Below are 21,832 nucleotides of genomic sequence, written 5' to 3' on the forward strand. Positions count from 1 at the left end.
CGTGCTTCTTCAAGAACAGTTTGAAGGGCAGTCACAGTGGGTCACAATGTGTACCTGCAGAATGCTTAATGTTGAAATCCAAGTGGAATGGAGGTCCAAGTTTCCACGAAATATCAGGTCGCTGTCACTATGATAGGTCAATAAAAGTAACAAATCCGGACCCCTCGGGGGAACTCCAGAGGGGAAAGGGAGTCTAAGTGCCCAACGAAGTCTCCGGCTTCAAAAGGGGTCCGCAGAAGCGTAGTAACGCCACGGTGCCTTCGGTATGGCCCCCGTTCTCCGCTGCTCCTCCTCCTGGAATTTTGGACGCCAAAATTCCAGGAGGAGGAGCAGCGGAGAACGGGGTCCGGATTTGTTACTTTTATTGACCTATCATAGTGACAGCGACCTGATATTTCGTGGAAACTTGGACCTCCATTCCACTTGGATTTCAACATTAAGCATTCTGCAGGTACACATTGTGACCCACTGTGACTGCCCTTCAAACTGTTCTTGAAGAAGCACGATATCGAGAGTAACCGCACAGACTAGACTGTCTAAAACATGCCCTGATGAAATTCCCAAGGCACGAATGGGAATGAAACGCGTTGGCTGTGCCGCTGTACATGAAAATAAAGAAAACTTTTACAAATAAGAACCGAAGACCTACAATTCTTTTTGGACTTCCGTATACTATTGACTTCACTGTGTGCGCCTCTCTGCTCTTACACAACCATTAGACTATGTATTTGTTTAGTCGCAGGGAGATTAAGTGATTTGCCCAGAGTTACACAGCAGTAATGAACGAGAATGTTCTCTTTCTTGCTAAAACAGCCCTGCCAAGTACCACACATCAGAGTTAGACTAACGCACCACTGCACTAAAATGCATTAGACACGCATGCTGCTTCCTGACACAGGGATCAAATGAGGCTCCAAAAGCAGCCCCAGTTAACTCATTGCTATGGTGCTGTGAGATGCATTGTCTCAGTCACCATGGCAAAAATACATTTTACTCTCAGCAGCTCGGCCCGGACGTAGCAGGCTGCAGGATGTTCAGGCGCAGGCGGGGCAGGAAAGTTGTCTTATTCCATTCTTTCTATACAGGCCGCAGCAGGCAGGACCAGATAATTTTTCCATCCTGACCCCTGTACTGCCACGGCACCCGCCCAGACCACTAGTGGTAGTGCCATGCACCACGCACGGCCCCTGCATCCAGAGCCGATTTGGAACCCAAACCAGCCCAGGCAATTCTATGGCAGGACAGGAGGCTCAGATTATGCTTTCTCGATTTCTTTACTACCAACAGCAGCCAATAGGAACATAGTAAAGAAAAAAGCAACTACAACTCCCATGAGCCCTTAGGCAACCATAGAGACTACATGCTATATAAACTATCATAGAGGACAACACTTCCTCTTTCTTTGCTGCTTCGCAGCCAGTTAAGTGTTTTTCTACATTCCTTGTGTGTTACTTGCATGTTTATTGCCACATATACTCTTGTTTTGCTACCGTTAGTATACGCCGCTTTTCGATGCATGCCTTACTTGTCGCCGCTTTGCGTGTGCTTGTAGCGCTGCCGCTGGCGTCTTTCAGGTTGCCAAAACGTTGTTTTCTTGTTTCCTTTGAGAGCGCGTGTCGCCTCTCTTGACGTTCGGGCGCTTCGTGCCCGTGTCTGGTTCTTTGTGGAGTGGGACCGGGGCTCGGGGACTCGCGCGTGTGTGTCGCGCGTTGCTCCTTTTCCGGGTTTACAGGCACGCCACCGCGCATGCGCGCTGGCATTTGTTGACGCTCCGTGTGACAGGGAGCCCGGACACGCTGCGAGGCGGCGTTTTTCTTCTTGTGCCTCTGCCCACTGCCTGCCGGAGAGCCCCTCCTGACGCCCTCTACCTCACGAAAGGGTTTTGGGCTGTATAATTTCTAGAGGTGTTGCCTAGGGTGTCTTTTCTACGCAAGCTTGTCCCTCCACATCCGAATTTTGTTGTTTTTGGTCGAGTACTTGCTCTACCTCTTTGGCTTGCGTGGGGCTGTCAACCCCCCTGACAGGGTCGCTGGGTTATAACCTGACCTTTGTTTATTGATTCTTTGTGGGCATATATATATATATATATATATATCTATATACTTTAGTATTTGTATCTATATATTTTCCTCAGTGGTGTGCATTATACTTTCTTCACCATGTCTGATTATGTTGACACTGAGGAGTATTATTATGAGGAGGAGCCAGAGGAGTCGTTTGAGTACGATTTGGTCGATGCCCTTGACCATGGGGTTCAACATTCAGTCAATACCGCGCTAGTCCGCGCTATTGGGCCGTTGAAACGCCATTTGACCGACTATGCCCAGCAACAGGGTTGGATTCCATCCTCTGCTCCCAGACACTCCTCTAAGTCGCCCAAGAATCCTCATAGATCGGACTTTATGAAACTGGCAAAGTCTTTGTCTGCCTCTACTAAGGTTAGTCACTCCCACCCTCCGCCCCCGGACACGGAGGATACCTCCTCTTCTTCTTCTTCAGGTCCCTCCGGTCCCCCTCCTGCAAAGAAATCACACAAAGAACATTTTGTTGACGCCTCCTCCCATCCACCGGTCTTGACCTTTGAGCCTTCTGATATCATACACCCCAACTCCAAAATTTGGTGCCCTGCTCCAGAGGTTGCAGTTTACATCCAAGCCCACATCCGTGATTCTTTCGATCAAGAGGTGCGTTCTCGGTTGCGCTCCGAGTGCCCTCGCCCGGAGTTGGCGGATAAGTTGGCTGACACTCCGGAGGTCGATCCGACGATTTTGACCTACCTTAAGAAATTTAATAAGGATCCAAAAAAGGGAATTGACCGCTCTTGGCGCCTGTGTCAGGACAAGTTGCTGGATCTTCTTGGCCCCCTGACAAAGATCCTAGATCTGGGTTATCAGGCTCAGGGGTCGGCGTCTGGCATTGACCCCGATGAACTTATTGGTTGGGCTCAACGGGCTGTCTGTCTCCTGGGGAACGCGAACTGTGCCCTATCCACCGAACGTAGACGTTCCATCTTGCCGAAAATGGATCCACGTTTGTCTGAACTTGCAACGTCTGAGTCAGGTGCTCTGGCTCAGGGTCTCCTGTTTGGTCAGCCTTTTTTAAAGGAGTTGACTAAGTTCGTGGCGACCTTTAGTGGCCTTGACAAGGCGCAATCTTCCTTGCGCAGGACGTTCCGCCCGGTTTTTGCCAAGGCCGGACGATCTGGGGGACGTTCGTTCGTCCGAGGTTCTGGTCAGCAGCGTGGCCAACAGTCCCACCAGAGTGGAGGCGGACAACGTCAGCATCAACAACAATCCTATTCCGGTTCCAAAACGACCTTCTACCCCTCCCGTAAAGGTCATGGTCAAGGCAACAAAGGAGGCTACGGTGGAAACCAAGGAGGTCGACAAGATTTCTCCTCTACAGGTGAACTTGATTCCTTACGACAGTGTTGTTCTGGGGGGCAGGGTGCGGTTTTTTCTACAGAATTGGCGCACAATCTCAAACGATGCTTGGATATTACAGACAGTTCAAGGGTACCACATCGAGTTTTATCACCCACCCCTTCAGGGTCCCGTCCCTTTTCCCCTTGTTTTTTCCCAACGAGATCGAGAGGTGATCTCCAAGGAAATCGATTCTCTTCTTCTCAAAGGGGCTATTGTGCGAACGACCCTACATCCACAGGGGTTCGTCAGCAATGTGTTTCTGGTGGAGAAGAAAGGGGGAGGATCTCGCCTTATGCTCAACCTCAAGGAGTTCAACAACGGGGTGGTCTATCGCCACTTCAAGATGGAGGGCATCCATCTTCTCAGGGATCTTCTTCGCAAGGGCGACTGGATGGTTCGCCTGGATTTGAAGGACGCTTACTTGTCCGTTCCCATCTTTCCGCCTCATCGCCGCTTTCTTCAGTTCCAGTGGTCAGGGGAGTGGTTCGAATACACAGTTCTCCCGTTCGGCCTATCGTCCGCTCCATGGTGCTTCACGAAGCTCCTGAGACCAGTTATGGAATCGCTGCGAGCGCGGGGGGTACGGCTGATAGTGTACCTGGACGACATTCTTTTGATGGCTCAGTGCCCGCTGCAACTGCGTTCCCATTTATCATGGACAATCGATCTACTTCAGTCTCTCGGATTTCTAGTGAATCCTCAGAAATCTCATTTGCAACCCACTCAGTCGATAGAGTTTCTGGGTTTCCTTGTGGACTCGGTGTCTTGCCAACTTCTCTTGCCTGCCCAGAAGGTCAGGTCTATCAAGAGGGAATTGAAGTTACTGTTGTCCACACCGAACGTATCTTTGCGGTCGATCGCTCGGATTGTCGGACTCTTGGCCTCTTCCATTCAGGCGATTTTTCCAGGACCCTTACATTATCGGGCCCTGCAACGACTCAAGATCCGGCACCTGCAGAAGGGTCTCAGTTATTCCGACCTTGTTCCTCTGTCACAGGACGCGAAGTCGGAGATGTTGTGGTGGCTCCATCACATGGAGGCCTGGAACGGGAAAGCCCTGTTCGGCTCGACTCCGGATTTGGTGTTGGAATCGGATGCGAGTCTGTGGGGCTGGGGGGCCCGTTGCGGAGACTTGACGACGGGCGGCCGTTGGTCTCAGGACGAATTAGCCCTTCACATCAACTGCCTGGAACTTCTGGCGGGATCTTTTGCGATCCGCAGCCTTGCTCCTCAGGCCACCAGCTGTTGCATTTTGCTCTGCATGGACAACATCTCAGCGGTGAGGTATGTGAACAAACTGGGGGGAACACGGTCGAGACTGTTGGCGGAGATTGCGAAGGATTTCTGGCATTTCTGCCTTCAGAGGAAGATCACTCTTATTGCAGGGTATCTCCCAGGTCGCCAGAATCAAGTGGCCGACTGGAACTCTCGCCATCTGCTGGACTTCAGCGACTGGCGGATTCACCCCCGTTCGTTTCGGAATCTGTCTCGCCTTTGGGGTCGGCCTTGGATCGATCTCTTCGCCTCTCGCCTCAATGCTCAACTGCCCAAGTTTTACAGCTGGCGTCCGGATCCGGAGGCTCTTGCCACGGATGCCTTTCTCCAGACTTGGCCTCCTCAGCTTTGCTATGCTTTTCCCCCGTTCGCGATGATCCCGCGAGTCTTGGCCAGAACGAAGCAATTTCAATCGGAAATCATTCTGATAACTCCTCTTTGGAGAGCTCAAGCGTGGTTTCCGGATCTTCTGGAAATGAGTTGCTCGACCCCGTTCCTGCTTCTAACGAAGTGGAACCTGCTGTTGGATCCTCTGCTCCATCCTCATCCTCTAATTCTGTCGAGCCAGCTCCGTCTAGTGGCATGGCGTCTTTCGGGGAACGCTGGAAAGTCCCTGGCTTATCTGGAGACGCTGAGAGATTTATCAAAGAGGCTTGGGCCCCCAACACGCGCAAGCGTTATGCGTCAGCTTGGCGTCGATGGTGTGATTGGTGTTCTGAACGAGACCTGGATCCCGCTTCAGCAGATGTCTCTTTAGTGGTTAATTTTCTTGCTTCCGTCGCTTCTTCTGGTTCTGCTTACCGGACTGTCAATTCTTTTCGCTCCGCTCTCTCTGCGGGCCATGATTTTGTCGAAGGGAAGCCCATTGGAGAACATCGTCTAATCTCTACTTTGCTTCGTGGTGTTTGGATGGCTAAGCCGCCATGTCCGAAGTATGTGGCTCTTTGGGATGTCTCCGTTGTATTACGTTTTCTGGAAGCCTGGCCTCCCAACGCTTCTCTGTCTCGTAAGCAATTATCTGCAAAATTGACAATGCTTTTATGCTTGGTATCTTGTAAGCGTATCTCGGACGTCCGCGCATTGGATCTCGCGGGCCGTTCCTTTTCTCCGGAAGGCGTTACTTTTACGGTTTCCAGACGTACGAAGACTAATCTGTCTACTGTCACTTATCCAGCTTTTCCTCACAACCCACAGTTGTGTGTGGTCCGATGCATAAAAGATTATGAGGTGAGTACTGCTCCTTTTCGTCAGGATTTGTCTGGACAGTTGTTGATTGCTTTACAAAAGCCTTTTAAGCCTGTGGCGCCGGCTACTCTGGCTCGTTGGGTGCGCTGGCTTATGTCAGAGGCAGGAATTGATGTCTCCATTTTTGGAGCTCATTCCGCGAGGGGTGCCATGGCCTCTAAGGCTTTTCATGTTGGTGTACGTTTGCAAGACATTGTGAAGACAGCTGATTGGTCTTCTGATACTGTGTTTAAAACATATTATTTCAAGCCCATTGTGGATATTGCCTCTGTTGTGGTGGACAAGCTTTAAACAAGCATAATCTGAGCCTCCTGTCCTGCCATAGAATTAAAAATTTGCAAACATTCGTGACAAGAATTTTCAATTCTATTAAGGACACGGAGGCGAGGATTATCCCACCCATTTGTATTCTACTGCATTGTTTATATTGCATCTTTGCTTTGCTATGTACTGCAATGTTTTTTCTTGCATTGGTTTTTTCCCCACCCTATGTGATGCTACCTTTCCAGAGTTTTGGAGTTGTGTATTACGGCTCTGTTTTTCTTTCAGGTTCGGACCAGAAGTGATTCTTCGTCATGGTCTCTCCTACAGTGTTGTTCCGCTCCTTTGGATATTGATTCTGCGGTGTTTCTGGATGTGGCCTCTTCGCTTTTGGATGGTTGCCTGTCTCCTGTTGGCCTTCTTTGCAGTTGCCTTCGGTCTTTCCTTCTGGATGGTCGGCGGTACTTTCTTCAATGACTTTTGACTGTTTATGTTTCCTGGACAAAGAAAGAGGAAGTGTTGTCCTCTATGATAGTTTATATAGCATGTAGTCTCTATGGTTGCCTAAGGGCTCATGGGAGTTGTAGTTGCTTTTTTCTTTACTATGTTCCTATTGGCTGCTGTTGATAGTAAAGAAATCGAGAAAGCATAATCCTCGCCTCCGTGTCCTTAATAGAATTGAAAATTCTTGTCACGAATGTTTGCAAATTTTTAATTGTGTCGGCCCGGCCGCGGGGGATAGGGGAGTGTGCTTCTGGAAAACACTGCAGCTGCTTTTGTTAAAGGGGGTGAAAGGGGGTGGGTAACCCAATATACCATTGCGGGCTTGGGCAGCTAACGTATCTAATGTAAATTGCCTGCAAGGGATTTATTTTACGATCTATTTACCAGCTTTAAGGATCTCTATTGAAAAGAATTTTGGATCCAAACTGTAAACATCAGTTGCTGTATTCAAATCAAGTGTCTAGTTGTTAGAGACAGAACAAAAAATGACGAGTAGCTACCACACTAGCTAAAGTAATAAAGAGAAGCAACACAGGGAGATTATGTATCAAAAATTGTTATTATTGAAGTCATAAGGGTTCTTAATCAGATATAAGAATAAAACTAATGTACAAGGAATACAATCACTTTTCCAACAGTACATAAGAACAAAGTCCAAACTGTTACATAGGATACAATGACTACTACTGGGTTAGAGGTAAGTCACTGAACGCAAGATGTCAGTAGTGTAGGAATGGACGTGGAGGTCGACGTTTCGGTCTTATCAAGATAAATCACAAGACCATCATCAGGACGTAAAATTAAAATATGTACCGATGACCCTTGTAAGAGGGACCTGCTTTTGCCAACTATCCAACTTGAATGCTTTTATTTGTAGCAGGATCTCACTGGTAAACTTTTCCAGTGAGAACCTGCTACAAATAAAAGCATTCATAACAGCTGACAGAGGAGAGCTGTGCACTTACAGCAGAAGATGGTATAGAGAAGACCTCCATCCCAGCCGAGAACAGTATGCTGCAATCTGACACAAGACAACTTAAAAATGTGAAGCTGTATCGTTCAAAACACCTGTGAATAGTTAATCTAATGATGTTTTTTCCCATTCAATCAAGGTACTTTTAGTTTTACCATGCCCACAAATGCACACTTAATTTACTGCAATGCACAAAATAAATGTTTGTAATAGAGTGCCAATCGATATACCACCCCTGACAGACACAAATGTCATGCGTAGGCACTCCACAAACATAAAAATGCCACACATGTACACACTGAGAACTTGGCAGCTATGCTAAACTCTATTTCCAGCACTCATATATAAACTTATAACAACACATTGAAATAGAACAGAAAAGACTACAATTCAAATAATGCAAAGTAAAAACATTACAAATCCCAAGAACACCTCACAGTCTAGTAACAAATTGCAATTCAGCAGGTCATATAAGCATCTATGACAGCCGTATATACTATATGCCAACATTTGGAAAAGAGAGACTGAGGAGAAACAGTGGCCCTCATTCTGCTCGACCTCTCCGTGGCCTTTGACACTGTCTCTCACAACACCCTTATTAGAAAACTCCTCGAGTCGGCATTCGGGGATCCACTTTTAAATGGATCTGTTCCTTCCTCACAGGAAGAGCCCAAAGGGTCAGTCTGCACCCTTCACATCAGAGACCAAGAAACTTATATGCGTAGTCCCACAGGGATTGTCCCTCAGCCCCAACCTTTTCAACATATACATGACATTGCTTGCCAACATCATCCGATCACAAGACATCACAATCATATCCTACGGTGATTACACCCAACTCATCCTCTCTCTGACAGACAAGACAACCACCTCTAGAACCAACTTCATCAACTGAATGACCATGGTAGCAGACGGGATGCGAACCACTGCCTGAAGCTCAACGCCAACAAGACGGAAGTACTGTCTTTGGGAACAAGACCTCCCCACCTGGTGGTTGCCAGAGCTAGGACAAACAGTCACAGATCATGCAAGAAATCTAGGGATCATAGTAGACAACGAGCTCAACATGATGGCTCAAGTCAACGCAGTGTGCACCTCCTGCTTCCAGATATTACTCATGCTGCAAAAGATCTTCAAGTGGTTGCCTCAGAACACCAGACGGACTGTCACCATAGCACTGATTACCAGCAAGTTGGACTATGGCAACACTCGCTATGCCAGAATTTCCAAACAACTCCTGTACAGTCTCCAGACCATTCTGAACACTGGCGCAAGACTCATACTCGACTACCACACTGCACCCAAATCACACTGCACCTCAGGAAGTTTCACTGACTCCCCATTCTCAAGCGCAGCCAATTCAAACTTCTCACACACACTTAAAAAGTCAAAACACAACAGTGGACCAAAATACCTGAACATCAGCATACACTTTCTTGAACCCACCAGACACCTACAAAAGTAAAACTGGAGGTCGTCATTCTCCTACATTGCACTCCAGACATGGAACGACCTCCCTCAACACAACAGAGCCTCCTTCTCACTTCTTGAGTTCTGCAAGAACTTTAAGACCTTGCTCTTCATATAAGCACCTTGGGGACCACACACCTAACCAAGTGCCTCAATACCCTCTTGGGTGATTAGTGTGCTATACAAATCAACATAAAATAACAGGGAGTTTTAAAAAAAGAATCAGGGGGATTTATTTTGCCCATTGATTTCTATTAAAATCATGCACGCCAACATTTTAGAAGAGGAAAGTGGGAGATTTAAAAAAAAAAAAATCTGGGTAATGTATTTGCCCCATTAACTTCTAATAAAGCAGAGGCAATTTCAGACAGGAGACAACCAAAGTAAAGCATTTTTGGCTTAAAAAATGGGAGCCTCCTGACTGAATCAGGTCTAATGGCATATATGTGAAATGAGGACATTTTCTGGTGCGACAATGCTAAATTAAATACATTTTTAGGTTTAAAAATCAGCAGTCTCTCGCCTGGAACAGGTTTGATGACATGTATGGACTTCGATAAGACTGCCTCTTCTTGCAGCAAGGAACATATAAGCTATCATGTCTCCATGATTTACTACTGCTTCAGATTTGAAACCAAATAGAATAAACATAATACATAATTTATCAATTCAATTTGGGTGGGAATATCAATAAAGAATAAACATGACAACATTCATAGCAGCTAGGTTTCCCAGGTCTATGCATAATGACCTGGTCCGGTCATGGTTGTTTTTCTTTGAATTACCTGCTTGTAGTTATGGGTTTATAATGGCATAAACAAGACTACAAGTCCCAGAATTCAAAGAAAAAAACTGGCCCTGAGCAGTTAGTCATGCACAGACTTGTGAAACTTGGCAGGGCTGCACATTTGACATATTAAACAAGAGCACAGGGTGGGATTATCCTCATCTCTGTGTCATTTATATAATTGAAAAATTTTGTTCACAGTTGTTATGGAACTTTCTATTCTATGCCAGGTCCGCAGGTTCCAATTATGCAGGTTCAATGCTTTCCACAGCCAAAGGAAAAACAAATATTTCCTGGTTTAAAAAAGTTTCTTTAACATGACAACTGAAGACAAGTCTACTGTGTGTATTATATCATCAAGACGTGTTCGCAGGGTGTAAGATTTGGACGGCATAGTGTCTTTTAGTGAATGAGCACCAAAAAGGGACACATTTATTCCTGCTTCTGAGAGACTCTGTTTAATTCATCTGGCCAGTATGGGAAATGAAACAGGGCCAAAAGGGCAAACAATTAAAATGAGGATTTGATCAGAATGAGAGGTTCTCAGATCGTAAGTAGCTCTCTCCTATTTGTGCAAGCAACTACCTGTGCATAACTTGGCCTATCTCGAAAAATCCAGATAAGATACTTGACTGAAAGCAGCTTTTGTCCTTCTGAATATCACTAATATACTAATGGGTGCTCTCCAATTGGTGATTTGCTATGGGTAGATGACCTTCTGAAATATCAGATCAATAAGAGTTTACTGCTTTATATAAAAGACCCTCTGCTTCAAAGAAAGCATAATATTTAACACAAATGTGATATCTGCTGTCATGGAATCCAAATCTTGCCCAAGCACTAGCAGGACCATCTATCCCATGCTCAACAGTATTGTTTGTGAGTTGACTCTGACCGGCTGGTCATTGTCAATGAAGCTGAAGGCTTGACCTGAAAGTCCTGCCACTTGCCAGCATTTCCAGAAAGTCTCCACACTAAAAGTTGAAGGTGATGGGTGAACACCAGATTATGCTGTTTTCCTGCTTGTTCCAGGAGAATAGTTGGAAAAAATCGAAGATTAATTGAAGGTTGGTAAACCAACTCCAACACCACCGGAAACCAGCTTGGAGTTTTCCATAAGGGAGTAATCAGTACTATGTCTGTTTTCTTTGTCAAAACTTGCAGAGTCATCTTCAGGATCATAGAAATAGGAGAGAAAGGAAGGTATACATCACTAAAGCCAAAAGCTTCAGTCTTCAACTGTTAAATAATGGTAGCTGAAAGGTCAGACACGATGCAAAAATATCCTTCTTGCACAGACCACACATCTCCATGAATCTGGAAAATAAAAATGTATTCAGCTTGCATTTACTGGATTCACTCAAAAGTCCGGAATTCCAGTCCGTCGCCCTATCCTCTTTGCCCACCAGATGTACTGCGAAGACTGCGATGTTGCTAAACAGGCAGTACTGCCAAAAGTTCTTTGCATTCTCTTCCAACAATTGAGATCTCCTCCCTTGTAAGCAGTTGCTGTACTGCATCACTGAGATGTGTCTATTCTAAGTAATATGCAGCAATGTGTCTGTTGTGGTGTAAAGGTACGAATCACAAAAGCGCTAACACGAAGGTTGAGACAGGTGATGTGTAAAGCCAGCTCTTCTTTGGACCATTTCCTACCTGTCTTACCATTTATATTTTGGCATAGGAGATACATAGGCACTGGAAAGAACTGTAGTGGAGAGGCCTGGTAAAGAGCACCTAAAAGGAGGGGGTAATAGATCCACTAACCTCGCAACCCAGTGATGGTCAAGTTTTCCCTGCAAGCATCTTGTAATTCTCTTTGTTTGTAGATATGATCTTCCGAAATGGCAGAGATAAAGAGGCCGACATTAGGTGTATTCCGAAGCCTAGGAATGCCATTTGATTGGAAGGAATCAGGTACGATTTTGCCTTGTTGATGACCCTGAATTTTGCAAAAGAGAAAATGTCAACCCTAACTGTTTTGCTAGGAGGTCTGGGTCTTTGGTCATGAGTAGAATGTTGTTTAGATAAATTATTATATACCCTCCCCTTTATATCAGAAATGTGATTAATGGATTCATTAGCTTTGAGAAACACCAATGAGGAAGAGGATAGTTGAAAAGGTAATGCTAAAAACTCATAAGTCCCTTCACTGAAAATGGAGGTAGCAGCATATTTGGTGGAATAAATAAGATTGATAGATAGGCGTCTTTGAAATCGAGAAGTACCATGAAGTCTCTTTCTCTTGGTAGGTCTATCAGAACAATACCCTCAATCTTGAAATGTCGATAAAGTATCCAAGAATATACTTCTTTGAACTGGGTTAAAAGATGATAGCCCCCACCATTCTTGTCCAGTAAGGAAATGAAGGGATGAGGGAAACATTTACTGATTTCTTATGTTTGATTAAATGAACATATTGCCTGATCAATGAAGCCTTGTTTTGTTGGGAGAAAATAATCTGCCTGGATAAGAAAATTTGTTGAGGGGGTTCCATGAAACTCTGATAGAAATCCTCCGATCATCTTCAGGGCCCATGCATTGTGTGTACTTTGAATCCAGTTAAGTATCAAATATTGTTTCCTGTCTCCAAGCTCAAGCTCTACAGGGTAAAGAAAGTTGGTAGCTTACCTGAAAAGAAGTTGCTTGTAGAGGATTTTTTCAGGAGGAGGCTTGTGTGGGTTGACAGTCAGCAGAGCACCCCCTCTCTATGCCTGCTCTGGAAAAAAAGGTGAGTCGGAAAAGCTTTTTCAAGCGCCACCTTTACTTTGTCTAGGGAAGGGGATGTATTGACAGACTTTAAAGCCTCCTTGATGAAAGCCTCTGAAAAGGAAACCTGCTGCTAATTGACCTACTCAATTTGTAGCCAAATCACAAAGTTTGGGGTAAATTCTGAGGAGGCTAGATCTACACCTCTCAACAGATATTGCACCCTTACATTGAACAGTTGGTGAATTGCCTTCTGGGCCCAACTGGCTAACACATCAGGATCAATGGGGGCCCCTGATCTTGGTCGGTGTAAGCCAGATCTACAATCTTTGAGCGGGGACTAACCAAGTCCATGAACTTGACCTGAATGCCTTGAGAAGTCTGTTAATTCTCTTCTTATAGCGATTCATATATTTACCCTGTAATGGCATTAAGTTTGGATTAATGTCCAGTGTATGAGCTACGTGTTCCTGCATAGATGGTCTGGGACATTCTAATCGGAGCTGATAAGACCTCTTTTTGTAAAGGGCTGTGTGAGGCTGTTCTGAACATAAAGAGCCACCTTGGAGGACAGAGTCTATTCAGAAGAATGAGGATGGACTATCTCCTTGTGGTCAAAGATTTCCCATCGAAGGGAGGATAAAGGGACTGGGTCATGAGATGGACCTTTGCCAGCACCAAAGTCTTCCTGTCTTTTCTGTTTGGGCACGGTGCATCAATATCTTTCATTGTCCTCATCTGAGGCTTTTGTTTCACCCTCATCTCATCTCTAACACGGTCTGTGTCAGCCAGAGCTTCTTTCTTTACATGGGGGACTTTAGAAAGGTTATCTAAGCATGCTGTTTCTAACCTTTCCAAGTCATCCATCTTGGTTTAAGGTTTGTCTCCCATAAAAAGAAGCATCTTCTGATCCCATGGGGTGATTAAGTGGGGATTCAGGGAGGAATTAAAACAGTTTTTAATCTGTTGTAATACAGGGCCAAACAGAGCTAAATCTGGCTTTTGAACATAGTTTTGGATAGCTTGATCAACCGCAAACCTATCGACCCCAGAACAAAGTTGGCTTCATTATCTACAGTGAGATCAACTTGCATCGAAGATGGTTACCCAGCAACATTTTTTTCTGGCATACTACCAGCATTGTTACAACAACACGAGAGTGCCTATTGGGATACATAAAAATGCAACAGTGACAATATCCCTACTTACTAAAGACTGTGATGTAAATTAACTAGTGTAAAACAGATAAGGCCGGGAAGGCCAGGGAGGAAACTAAGGAAAGAAAAAAAGTTATTTCTTAAAAGAACCCTCACTCACCCTAGTGGTGACATGCTTCATCATAGGGTTCCCGCGGGAGGGACCAACTGCCCCCCCTGTGTGCTACGACGCCTGCAATTGCAGCGGAGCAGGAAAATGTGAAACTTTTTCTTGTGAGACAAAGTGTATTGGTGATAAATGTGCGTGTTAAAAGGTCACGACTATGCCCAAAACACACTTTATTAGTGGACCAGTCGATCGCAATAAAAACAGTGGGGACACGTGATGGTTTACTAATAGAACCACAGTGTCCAAGTATCAATAGGTCGACATGTTTCTGCTGTTTGTTGCATCTTTTGCTCAGCTTTCTTCAGGACCAGTGTAAAAAATAGTCCCCGGGGGTCCACACTCACTAAGGCGTGTCCACTCCGTGGAGACAAATGTGAAAAGGAAAATACAAGGAAAACATTTTTGTTCCTTATACAACACACGGTTTGTCCGTAGTCAATACTCCTGCAATTAGCCTGGAGAAATTACCTGTGAAACAATATACACAAATATAAATATACTGCATATTTATAACGTAGGAAATAGCCATTATCCTCCCTGAATTCAGGATCCTAACAGTTACGTAGATTGTCAACCCAACTTAAATAGTAATAACTCGAGCTAATTTTACAGCGATTCCTCTATTTTTAAAAACTGATCACATTAAGATAATGCAGGGAGAAACAAACTTTTTGTGCATTGTCAACCTTTAGCCTTGAATCTATTATGGCAATTCGCACATGTAATTATCAAGGTGTCGACTGAACATCAATAAAATCAATGGAACCCCGTCATAAAAGCGGGACCCGTACCCTTAAATAAGAGCCCGAGGACCCATGGAGACAGATATCTCGTAAACTCAATACAAAGGTGCCAACTCACATCACCCGTAGTACAGGTTCGCCACATGGACTGACAGTGCGGCGGATTCTTAACGCTGTGCTCTAACTGGTCAGGGAAGAATAAAGAGTAAAAAAACGAGTGAAAATAGAGGGCCGGTTATGAAAAAAATCAAACCCCAAACCCTCTTAGAAACTCATGCAGCTGCATTGTACACTCACTTCAGGCTCAGCGACTCGCCGCCAGTAACCTAGTGCTCTGGTCACTGCAGTCCGGATCTTACCAGCGCATTACCCGCCAGCAGTTCTTAACAGGAAATCCTAGGTCACGTGTTTACAACCCGATCACGTGACTGATAAATTCGTAGGACGAGACCCAATGTTATATGTCAGATCACCAATATACATTTTTCTTGGGCAATATTAGCAAAAGGATTCTGGGCATAATCTCATGTTCGGCATTTGGAAAATAAAATAAGATCACAACCCATCGTGTATGAGGCTCGTGTGGCGGCACTGAATACTCACTTCCGGTTCACGGGGAGCTAGCACTAGAACGTCAGCCTCCGTCAATTGACAGAACTTTATTGAACTAGGTCCATGCGAGCAATCTGTTGGTGCGCCCGTGCCTCAAAGGACTGCTGGTATCCAAGGGTGACAAAATCAATTCTAAGGATTAAAATGAATCATAACTTCAGATTACGGTAAAGAGACTTCTCCAAACGAAGTGTATGGTATGTAGTTCCCTTAGGCAGCACACTCCACCAATCAGTAAATAGTCGGTTATGGTGAAAAAAAATTCTTTTGCTTTTCTCTTCCATACTCAGTCATCTAATTTCCTGGTAATGGTAATAAGTAATGAATAATACCACCCTTTTCCGCAATTTCGCTTGCACTAAACCAGCCTAACAGTTAACTAAAGGGGTCATACTAATCCCAGGTTAAGAGCCAATCGTTCCTCTATTATGAATGACCCTGGTTGAAAAACCCCTCGATCATGGGCGATCTATCCATAAGGTAACAGAGTCCCACAGTGCAGGAAGATCTTAAGAAACATATACCATGATATTACCATATGATTAATCAAAAAAGGGGCCATTATTTTAAAATGCTTCCCCATGGAATATCATCATTAAGACCCCCAATGTGCGTCGACAAACGATGTATCCATCTCTGTTCCTTTTCAAACAGTCTTTTTTCCGTGCCATTTTGCACATGTTCAATCACAGTTCAGCTGATCTGATCTGGGGAATGTCTGTTCTCTGCAAAGTGTGTGGTCATTTTGGTGTTGTTCTTACCACATCTTATGCTGCTCCTGTGTTCACAGATACGGAGTTTGACCATCCTCTTGGTCATCCCCACGTATCTGAGACCACAAGGACAGGTTATCAGATACACTACGTTGCTTGTGTTGCAATTAGTGTGATTTCTTTGCTCCCACACTTTGCCTGACTCCAAGTCCAATGTTTTGGAACTAGTAGTGAAAGGGCACACACTACAACTCCCGCATGGGTAGTGACCCAATACAGAGGGTAAACCCCAAGCATTTAGAACACTTCTGGGGTGTGTTGGTAACTTCTGGGGGCGGGTGTGTACCAGGGAATCTTTAAGACTCCTGGCTCTCTTATAAGAAAACAGAGGTTTCTCCCATTTCAGATTATTAGATGTCAAGATCCTCCAATGTTTTCTAATGCTGCGACTCACCATATTGGAGGCTGCATTAAAGGTGGTAACGCAGGTCAGAGGGACATTATCGGTGTTATTTTTAGGGAGGTCTTCTAAAAGGGACTCACGGTTCTGATTGCGTGCCCTTTTATAACTCTTTGTCAGAAGATGTTGAGGGTATCCCCTGTCTTGAAGTTTGCATCTCAACTTGTCTGATTGTTCCTTAAAATCTGTGACATCACTACAATTCCTCCTGATGCGGAGGTATTGTCCGAATGGTAAATTCTCCCTGAGTGGTTGAGGATGGAAGCTTGTGTAATGCAACAGATTGTTCTTTGTGGTGGGTTTCGAGTAAGTCTTGGTCTTTAAATGGTTACCCACACGTTGGATGGTAAAATCCAGAAACACCACCTCAGAGTGATGAAAACCATGCGTGAATCTGAGATGTGGATCCCGCTCATTTACCCAACCAAAAAAGGAAATAAGAGACTCATCGTCCCCCTTCCAAATGAGTAACACGTCGTCTATGTATCTTTGCCATAAAATTATATGGGCAAAGTACGGATTAGACAATGGTAGAATATGGGTGGTTTCAAAATCAAACACATACAACCCTGCTACGCTAGGGGCAAATGTACTGCCCATAGACGTACCAGTTGCTTGCAAAAAAAGGGTGTTCTCATATTGAAAAAAGTTTCGTTTCAGGGCCGCCTGGCACATTCCACGACAAAGGATTTTGAAGTACTGTAATCCCAAGAGCACGCCTCCAGAGTTTGAGAGATCACCTCAATAGTCGCCTCTTGAGGTATGCACGTATAGAGGCTCTCGATGTCCAGTGTAGCCAGAAGACAAGGTTCCTCAGGTAACTCAATGGATCCCAGCAGGGCCAACAAGCTCTTAGTATCCTTAATGTAAGTGCTTGTTGTCTCTATTAAAGGTCTGAGAAAGAAGTCACAATACTTTGACAAGGGTTCGAGTAATGAACCCAAGCCCGAAACAATTGGTCTTCCTGGTGGAGGAAGAATCCCCTTATGTGTCTTCGGGAGGGTATAAAAGTATGGAATGTTACCCTCTGAGACTGTCAAGAATTCTGCTTCTTGTTTCGTGATGTTCCCGTCATGCTCAGCAGTCATAACCAGCTCAATTATTTCTGCTTTCAAACTTTCAGTGGGGTCTTCCCTGAGCACTACATAGTTGGTATTGTTGCTCAGTAGACGCCTGCACTCGTGATCGTAGGCGACCTTGTCCTGGATGACTATGCCTCCCCCTTTGTCTGCGCTTTTTATCACGATATCAGGGTTATTCTGTAACCTCTGTATCGCTCTGAATTCGCCGGCTGTAAGATTTTTATAGGGGGTGCACATTTATCACCAATACACTTTGTCTCACAAGAAAACGTTTCACATTTTCCTGCTCCGCTGCAATTGCAGGCGTCGTAGCATGCAGGGGGGGCAGTCGGTCCCTCCCGCGGGAACCCTATGATGAAGCATGTCACCACTAGGGTGAGTGAGGGTTCTTTTAAGAAATAACTTTTTCTTTCCTTAGTTTCCTCCCTGGCCTTCCCGACCTTATCTGTTTTACACTAGTTAATTTACATCACAGTCTTTAGTAAGTAAGTATATTGTCACTGTTGCATTTTTATGTATCCCAATAGGCACTCTCGTGTTGTTGTAACATAATATTATTAGGGGTTGGAGAGTGTTCTTCGAGACCCTGTCTCTCTAGTTGTTGGCATATACTACCAGCATTATCAGTATCACCTCTACCCCCAGTCACCAACTATGCATGTTAAATGTAGCCCTTAAATTATATTGGGCCCTTGCAACTTTCAAAAGATAAGTCTCTAAAGGGGAAGAGGGGCACCTTCCAGCCCATAAAGGTTCAGCTCAGATGCCAAAATGCTCCTATGGTTCTAAGAGCCATTAGGGTGGTATGTAACCTCACATGACTGACATTTAGTGAAATAAAGACTTAATCACATACTCACCCAAACATTAGTTGACAAAAGGGACCAAAAGTTTCCCTAAATGGCCTATAATTGTTTTTTCGTCATATCATAGAACTTCAAAAATATATGATCTTGGGGGCGTGGCTTGGAGGGCGAAGATGGCGGTCGCAGCTTAGAGGAGCTCCCGCCGGCCCGGACATAATCTGTCATTTATCCTGGCCCCCGAGCCCGCTAACTGCCCTACCTGTGTGGAGAGTGTTCCTGGTGGCACCCAGATCTCTCCGGTGTGCCGACTCGCTCCCTCTGCCGCTCCGGTGACCCGAGATCGTCAGCAGCGAGGTGCAGCCTGGAGTCCACGGGCGGAGCCGGGACATCGATTTTCGGGGTCGGTGGCCGACGGCCGGTGGTCGGGCCGGTCAGGCGATTCCCCGGCCGGGGACAGCAACACCGGAGCTTGGAGGAACCACTGTGGGGCCCTGTGGAGCGGCCTAGTGCATTGAGGCGACCCCAAGACGGCGTGGAGGCGCTGCGGCCTGTGCGAACCCCGAGCAGCCGGGGCCTCGAGTTTCGCGACCCCGGGTTGGCCCGGGCCCGGATGACGGTGGGTCGCCGCGGCTCACCCCTGGTGTTGGTGGGGCGGTTGCAGTACCCCGAAACCGCTGGGCGAGTGCAGGGGGAGCCCGAAGGAGTGGATCACAGCTGGGGCCCGACTGCCCGGTGGGCTAGACTTTGCTGGTGGCGTGAGTCCTGAGGCGTGCTTCCCTTTGCCTGGACCCGGGGCCGCTTGGAACCAGCGGCGCGACGGGGGAAATCCCTGCTGGATTCTGCTTCAGGCTCTAGGAACATCGGAGGGGGACTGCGGCCTGCCTGACCCTAGAGACGCCGGGGTCTCGAGTTTGACGATCCCCGCCGGGCAGCATTTTCATTGGCTCCTGGACAAAGGAGCGAGCACTGTGCAGCCGGGGGTGCCGGGGGGTCGAGCGCCACTTCAGATTTGGAAGGCTGGGACTGATATAGCGGTGCTGGATGGAGCGGTTGATCGACGCTATATAGTGCTGTCCAGTGGGGCCCACATACGCGCCTGGAGGGACGTGCCTGCTGCCCTGGTGGCGACCGGGAGCCGATCCGCAGATAGCCCACGACGAACTGTGAGTGCCCCCCCCCCTCCCCTCTGGTGGGCCTGCTTATAAGGCGCAGTGAAGAGACTTGTGGCCCGAGGGGTGGTCTGTGCTGTCCAGTTGGAGGAACCAGGTGCCTGCCCTGCATATGCTGCACTGGGACCCGAGTTGGGTACGGGGGGGCCAAGAGGCCCGACGTGGCTGGGCCTCCCGGTGAATTGGGACTACACTGTGCGCGCCCTGGTTCACAGGTTATGGTGGGGGTCCGGACCTAGACCTTGGAGACCCTAAGCAAGTGAGGAGACAGACCTATTTTGCACTTCTGGTGGGGACGGACGTCTTCTGCCGGGGCTTGCCGCCCGGAACCTAGCTGCGGTGCCCGTTATCTGGGGGGGCTCGCTGGAGACAGCTTCCAGGCTTTGACGGTGGTCTCCTTTGGCCCCCCGAGTGGACTCTACTGTTGGATTGCTGTTGGGGAAGGGCCCACCGCGGGTGCGGAGCGGTCTGCTCAGTTCCTGCTAACCATGACGAGAGGTGGGGGCGGCACTGGTTCCACCAAGCAAGGACCGATCGATAAATTCACTGGACCCAGTGGGGGATCCGGGGCCTCCGGGGGCAGCCAGGGCGCGGGTCCGGATAACGCGGCCCTGATGGCCGCCATTACACAATCCAGAGACATGCTTGATGCCAAGATAGGTGCGGTTGGAGCCGATGTCATGCTGCTGCACCAGGACCTCCGTAATGCTGTTGCTCGCATCACAGAAACAGAAACTCGGATTACAGGGGTGGAAGATGATGTAGTGGCCCTGAAGAAGAAGGTGGAGGACATGGCCAGGATCCAAAAGGGGCTGGCACTTCGCGTCGAAGATGCGGAAGGGCAAGCGCGAAGGAACAATCTGCGCTTCGTGGGCTTTCCAGAGGACTGTGAGAAGGGGTCCATGGATGCGTTCCTGACGCACTGGTTGGAGAGCTGGCTTCCCCCGGACGTCCTGTCGCGCTGCTTTGTAGTGGAGCGCGCCCATAGGGCCCTGATGCAGAAACCGCCGGTGGGTGAGCGGCCACGTCCGGTCATCGCTAAAATCCTCAACTTCCACGACAGAGACACTATACTCCGAGAAGCGAGAGCCAAGGAGGATCTGCTGTTCGAGGGTCACAGGAGTATGATTTTCCCAGACTATACTAAGCTGGTGCAGCAGCAACGCCGATCCTTTCAGGATGCGAAGGCCAAATTGCGTGGTCTGAAAATTCAATATTCGCTGTTGTACCCGGCTCGTCTCCGAGTTGTCTTCCAATCCAAGACCCACTATTTTGATACCCCAGAGGCAGTGTTTAGCTGGACCGATGAGACGGTCAGGATCCGACCGAATGCCCAGCCGGGCTTGAACCCCGGAGCATCGCGTGGGTCGTCGCAGGAGAGAAGCGAATCTTCCATCAGGGGTAAAAGACACAGGAAGTCTCGGTCACGGCGACGCTCCCGATCCGGGGGTGGCCCGCTGGATGGTGCACAGTCTGATACTGCTCAATCCGGGACTGGGACCTGAGGGCCGTGAGGCCTCTTTCTTGCTTCCCAGGCAACACTTCGTCACTGGTTTATGCTGGTGGCCCTGAGTGGTTGCCTCACTGATCGATTACCTGGCGCCTGGTGAGGTGAGATCTGGGACATGGCTTGGCACAGGAGGGGCGTTGTAAGTGTTGTAGAACTGTCTCGCTCCGTTTGAGCGGTGGGACACATGAAGTTCAATGGGGCTCGGGGTACTGACCCATGGGCGGCCTAGTCCTCTCACGTTCGAGGGGGGGCCCTAAGGGGAGGTACTGTTATTTGGGGAGAGTAGTGGGATCCATTGGTATGGGTGGCTTTGGGCGCTCTGTTTTGGGCCTGAAGCTCCTCATGCCGCGACAGATACTTCAGTGTTCCATGAGGTATAGGGGTGGGGGAGGGGGGATAGGCGGAGGTTGGGTACTTGGGGGGGTTGTGTTGGTGGGCGGGGAGGGGGGGGCACGGGGTGGTTGGACAGGGATGCACGTGATTTTGGCTGCCAGGATTTCCGGAGTACAGGGCGCTTGGGCTGGGTCCTGGGATTTTCAGAGACTTTCCCATCGAGACTATGGGTGATTTCCAAGAGAAGGCGCCTACTAGTGGCTCCATGCGAATCCTCAGTTGGAATGTCAGGGGAATGCTGGATAAAATTAAGCGTGGGGCAGTGCTGCGCTGGGGTAAGAGGGACTCAGCAGATGTCATGCTATTACAGGAGACGCATATGTTGGGGACGAAGGTACTGAGTTTACAACGGTTTGGATATACCCAGGT

This window comes from Lissotriton helveticus, chromosome 11, assembly GCF_964261635.1.
Source record: "Lissotriton helveticus chromosome 11, aLisHel1.1, whole genome shotgun sequence".
Taxonomy (NCBI): domain Eukaryota; kingdom Metazoa; phylum Chordata; class Amphibia; order Caudata; family Salamandridae; genus Lissotriton; species Lissotriton helveticus.